This window comes from Argiope bruennichi, chromosome 4 (genome assembly GCF_947563725.1).
Source record: "Argiope bruennichi chromosome 4, qqArgBrue1.1, whole genome shotgun sequence".
NCBI lineage: Eukaryota > Metazoa > Arthropoda > Arachnida > Araneae > Araneidae > Argiope > Argiope bruennichi.
The window spans coordinates 28,177,350-28,184,199 of NC_079154.1; positions in this window are offsets into that span (position 1 = coordinate 28,177,350).

Genomic DNA, 6,850 nt, shown 5'->3' on the forward strand with positions numbered 1-6,850 from the left:
GAAATTTTAACCCTAAATAAAATTTTAAGTACACACTTGACATCAGATATTGAAATGACGAAATAGGGTTACTTATAATGATACATTAGTTTAGTTATATTAACGTCCCGTTTTTAAAGGAACACTAGGGCTATCTTGGGACGGACCTCGTAATTTTGAACCGCAATAAGAGGACGAGACGACACCTCAGATGGCACCCTCTCTAAACGCTTCCACACCACACCAGCGAGAGGATGTTTGGCCCCGATGGATTTAGAGTGCACCAGAGCCTCTTACACGCTGGTTCTTCAGGGAATCGGGTCTCGAACCTGAAACCCTCCGTTTCTGAAGGGGAGACCAAACCACCAGGCCACTGCGGCCTCTTGCAATTACCTAAGGAAATTTTTTAAAAAAAGGTTTTTGAAAGTTCGGCATACAAATTGCTAAGGCAAACAGGAAATGCAAAATCAAAGAGATAAGGAGAATATGACCGAAAACGTAAACATGTAGAATCCTACCACCAACGACGGGGTTGAATCTCATTCAAAGTACTAACTGCATCATGAGAACATGTACATTTTAATAATCAAAATCATATGATTAAAAGGCACCAAAAGGCGTACAAGCTTCAAGCATCTTTGATCATTTTTGATATTGGTATGAATTCGGAGTTCTTTCGATTTGTTAATCGATGAAGAAACACAACCAATAGGCCTCAGTACACAAACGACGACTTTTGTTAACACGAAGATAAAAATACGTAGGCAACAAATGCATAGTTGAGACGTACACAAGCAACACACAGCAGAAACAAACAACAAGCCGCAGCTCACAAGTAGTAATCGGTAGTAATAACAAATACAGCACACAAAGCGGTCAGACAGAATTCAGCAGAAGGAGGGAATCTATGTAGCTTCACTCTACGGTTTCTTCAAACGCGTGCAATTTTCTATTATCTCCTTGCCTTAGCTGTATCCAAATGCCGACTCACTACCACACGACTGACTACTCCTCACGCGACTCGATGCTGCTTCTGTAATAAACACCAGGACTTGGCATACAGCTCATTTCAGCAAACGCTTGAACTCCACACAACGTTTATGCTTCGCTGGACTAATACAACTATTCGCCGTTGACTCGATATGACTCGAAACCTTCGCCGTTGACTCTAAACCTTCCTGCCACTCTTTCTACAACACTTTTTCTTCAGATTAGACTGCTGGGATTTTTACAGTTCCCGGAGCAGGCCAGAGAAGGTTATGGAACAATCAGCCATATTCCGGTTCCTATTGGTTTTATTGCCAAAATTCCAGAAGATTTCAGTATTATCTATTTTGTCTCCAAAGTTGCCAAACGGTCATCAAGTTTTTCCCCAAGCCCTGAGACCACTGATTCGGCATTCGATCAGAATCCAACAGAGCTGATCGTAAAACGGTCTTTCCAGTGATTGAACTAATCGTGCTGGGAAGCAACATTACAGATTTGTAATGATATGTTGCAGGGTTCTGTAGTCTGCTACTTTCCAATGATATGGAAATCAGAGAATTATTGAAATATCAACAGTTCTGATAATGCTTCGGATGGAGTAGTCTATCAGTTTAAAAATCTCTGTAATAGAGTAGTAATGAATACATTGCAGTCGTATACCACCATGGTAGAGCATAAGGAAATAATTTTTCATAATTGAAAAAAATTAATAGAAATAGATAGAGCAGTAAACTATATGTTTATAAATTAATCCAAGTGAATCATTTCCCGGAGAATCAACATCATAGCAAAATGCCTCCAATAAAAAATAAACAAACAAAAAATTTTATACTCGTTCTGGGCAGTTGCTTAAGCTTATTTAAATAATCTGTAAAATAGAAGAACCTGTCCCCAGCTTTAACCAAGGGTCCGGTTTCGACATTTTTTTTCTCATGAAAGTTCATGATTTCTTGACATTTCATTAACGCTCGCTTTTCCTCCTCCGTTTTTCATTTTTGAAAAAAAGTTTCAAAAATATCATTTCTCCGTTCATTCTTTACGGCGAAAAACTTTGAAAAGTACTCCAGTTAGCTCCACTTTGCCAATTCTTAAAAAAAAATTTCTTATGGAAGCTTCTGACTTCTGACTATGTCAGAAATGGTCACGTGCCCTCCACCACCCTAAAATTTTGAGAGATATCTCAAAATAAAATTTTGGCAAAGCACCCAGCCTCAATAACAGAACCAATTTTGCCAATCAATTTTTCCATTTACTTTCAGAACTAGACATTCAGAATGCTTATTTTGCAAATATAATTTAAAATTTTACATGTGTTGCAGTAAGATATAGTTCAACATGCAGATTTCGCAGTACTAAATAAATATTAGCAGCATCATGGAGGAACAGCTGGTTGCCAAAAAAGCTAATATTTTTTTTCAGTTCTGTAACAAGTATTTGAAGCAAAATGGCAAGAAGGATTATCTCAAGAAATCCATTTCATTTCATTTTTCATTCCTGTTTTATTCTAAATTATATTTTTTGCTTTTCATTAAAATTTGTTTGTACGCCGAAGTTGTAACCATCCTGTGTATATCACAAAAAAAAAATTAATTCTATAAAGAGTATTTTATTTCTAAAAACTCTCAATTTTATAAATGAAAACGAAGTACCTGTTAATTCACTGTTCAAATAAATGGATTCAGTTCTTAAAATAAAATAAAAGAAGCATGTCTGAATCACAAAATAAAAAAAAATGTATTAACGTTTTAAATTTTAATTACAAATAAGTATTAAAATACTCCGATATTAAATGCAGATAAATACACATATAAAGTTTTACTTAATAAATCTTAGATTCATTTTTCTACGAAGGAATCGCCGATTTTTATACTCTGATATTAATTAATGCGCGTGCATAATTCATTATATTAGAGATATCATTTCGCGCTTGCATTCACAGAATATTTCTTTGGATTGAATAATCATAAGAAAAGCGATGCTCAGTGCTTCTATTGAATCCAGCTCGCTTAAATGTTTTAAAAGAATTCATTATAAGGATTCGTTTGATTGAATAACAACCAAAAAAAAGTTCGTTCAAAAGATACTTGAAAAGGGGTTTTGGAAATACAAATAAATAGCAAACAAGTTAATGTGCCTTGGATTTCGAGTACGAAAAGATATTTGAATAAATTCAATTCTGGGCTGGTGTTTTTTTTTATCGTTCTTATAAATATTCAAAATCCTGGTGGAATATTTATTTCGAATAAAAGCTTTCCTAGATATAAAATGAAATGATAACCGAGGATGTCATATTGGCAAATATTTATTTTATTCTTATGTAACGTGTATTTTTTTTTATATCTACTCTAAAGATGTCTGCTTGTTTCTTATTCCTAAAAGTTCAATAGAATTTTCAAGCAATTTGTTCTAAATGTAAATAACATTATCGAATAATCTATTAATATCAGACAAATTAATTCAAGCAATGAATAAAATTTACATTAAGAATACGAAATAGTAAAACAGGAGCAAGAAATATTAAGAGATTGTAAAAACTTAATTTAGTAAAATAATTATAGATTCAAATCCTATTCTGAGACATTATGACTTTCTTATAATTTAAGTTTGATTTGTAAAATTTTTTTTTTTTAAATTACTTTTAATTATATGGCAACAATAGATTGCACATATTAAAAATAAATTTAATGCCATTGAAACTTTTAGGAATTAACTGTAGAAATGAGAATTATTGTTATAAAATATATTTTAATCATTAATAAAATTTTATTAAAATTAAAGAAAAAAAGATAATTGTCGGTTGTAACGGCGACCAAAAAGCGCCAAGAAAAATTTTCGCCAGTTTGGCGATTTCAATCGTCAAACTATATAGCACGTGGTTATATAACTTGATACTTGAGAATATTTTTATAATTTGGGGAAATTTTTTCTTGACTCTTTTTGGTCGCCATTAAAACCGAATTGTACCGTAAAGAGTTATGCCAAAATGACATTGGTATCCCTGAAGCGCTTATTTTTGGAGTTTAAGATGGTGTAAAAGTAATTTTGTAAAATAGTATCCTCCGAAATTACTGAGGAAATACGTTGAATTTTTTATTAGTTTTTAATTAAAAATCTAAATAAAATTTTGAAAACTTTAATTTATTGAGCATGTATTGTTCAAGAACTCATTTCATGCCTAATTGGGAAGCATTAGATTTAAAAAGCCCTGTAAAGAATTTTGAACAATGTTTTATCTACGCCTGTCGCATCTTACATTGGTTATCACTGAAAGGCTTATTTTTGGAGTTTAAGATGATGTGAAAGTTATTTTGTGAAATAGTATTCTCCGAAATTACTGAGAAAATACGTTAACTTTTTTATTAGCTTTTAATTAAAAATCTAAATAAAATTTTAAAAACTTTAATTTATTGAGCATGTATTGTTCAAGAACTCATTTCATGCCTAATTGGGAAGCATTAGATTTAAAAAGCCCTGTAATGAATTTTGAACAATGTTTTATCTACGCCTGTCGTATCTTACATGTTTCAATTTACATATGATATGCTAGTCTATGAGAACCATCATGTTAAAACTTATAAGTCATATACATGTGGTATTCAGTTGGGGAACTCCCACTTCATTCAAATTTGAATTATTTTGTACCCTTAATAATTAATAGTCAAGAGAATAGATAAAGAATCCGCTGTTACAGCAACTAAAAAATGATGCATGCAGGCATCATCCTAGGAACGCTTTAATCGATTAGTTTCTTCCTTTTCTAATATTTAATTAAATCCTTTGTCCATTACTTAGATTACAATTTTCCTTCAATTTCGCATAATGTGTTTTTAATTTCAATTTTAACGAATTTATGATTTTAGAATTTAAAGATGTCTGGGCGAATCCAATCGATTTGGTTTATTTAGGTAAATTAATTCTACTGATTTGAAGTCATCAGAAGTTGTTAGGAGAGACATTGCATATTTGATGAAAATGATTTATGAGACATCACTAGCCATCTGGGCCATCGCAGTAAAATTGTAGATTCTTCTATAGATTTAACAATCCGATTCCATCTAATTCTTTACAAAAAAAACTGTTGGTCTATAATAAGTTTTAGACCCAATCGTACTTGATTTTTTTTCAATTTTCCGTTCGTTTGTAAGTGAAAGGGGGGTAACACAAAAATGTTGATAACTAAATGGATGAAATTTGGAACAAATGTTTATCCATTATATTACAGATCTGTTGCAAATTTTGAATCAAATTCATAAAACGACAAATCATATATTTTTGTGGAAATGATATTAATATTAGATATTTATAGGGTAATAATATAATCAATTAATTTAAAATTATTATATTTCAAAAATTATTAATTTTTGAAAAGAGTAAATAACTTATAAAAAACAGTAATATTTGAATTTTCTGTATGTCCTATTATCGGTAAGCAACACACATCTGCTGTAACCACAGTCCAATTCTTCCATGAATTGAATAGCAGGTATCTTTCTGTTCTAACCCCTGCTTTCGTTTACTGGTTTCAAATAATCAGTGATTTAAAAACTTCTAAACGATAAAGCATTTTGGGTAATCAATTCACGATAGGGTTGATATGTTGATTTCTATGGATTGCATGCAAAAAAGAAAAAAGAAAAAAAAAAAAAAAAAAAAACGCCAATTTTATTTACTACTTCCTGTAAATAACTTGGTCTGCTTCTTTTTAACAAACAATCCTCATCCTTGAATTAAAATTGTTTCGAAGTTTATGTTTACATGTTTGATATCTTTTTGTGGAACGCTGGCTACGCTGAAACAAATGAAAATTTCTCATATTCTAAAACACGGAAGTACGTCTGCTCACCAATCGCCATTTTGGTATATGCAATGTCAGGGAAAAAAATCAATTCATCTTCTTTTACTAATTAAAATAAAATAGCAGCATAACATTCTAAAAATGAAACAAATATTCATTACTTCCTTTTTTCCTTGAATACCATCAGACAACTCAAGTTTTAAAAAAATGAAGCCATTAAAATGGAATCTGATCATCTGTTTATAAACATCTGTCAATAAACATTTCAAAAATATCGTTTGACCTTATTTAATTTCAAATTCCATTAACTATATGTAATTACCCTGCATAGAAGTAATGTTTCCTCTTTTTAATACATCTTGTTGAAAGCTTAAACAGTTTGCTTTTTCAAAATCTTTTGATCTATTTATATTTATATTTAAATATAACTTTTTCAGCAGACTATTGTCTACCGTATTTACTTATGCTTTTTAAAAAGTCCCGAACTGAAACTCAGAAAACATAGGTACTTTAAATAAATGCATACTGTTATTTATATTTTTCTTAATCATAGATCTAAAAATAATATTTTGAATGTGAGCTCTATTGCAGATTCTAAATATCAAGCTAAATCTTGCAAGAGTTCCAAGTAACTTGCCACGCGCCTTTTAAAGAACTTCTCAGATTTCTCAGACATAAACGACATGAAAATCTAGAAGTATCTATTTTATGATTAAAATATCTTTATCGATTCATTTCCATTTCGAAACTAATGACTACTATTCTATTTTGAAAAGATATCGTCTCAAATTTGCTTGTGAATCTGTTTTTAAAATGTGCTCCAAGATACTGTCGATTTTCTATTTTTAAATGTCGTGTTTCTACTTGTTCAGACATTCATAGTCTCTGAAAAATATCCATTTCACTAAAAGTTTTCAAACGTGTTAAATCTCATGTTTTCTCAAGATTTTTCCACATATCTTTTAATGGTCAATATTTTACGAATTTTGTTTTCCAAAATGTCTTATGCTGCTAGTAAATGACTGTTATTGAGAAATTATGAGTATTTTCCCTGATATATGTTTAGCTTAAATTGTATATCAAAAGATT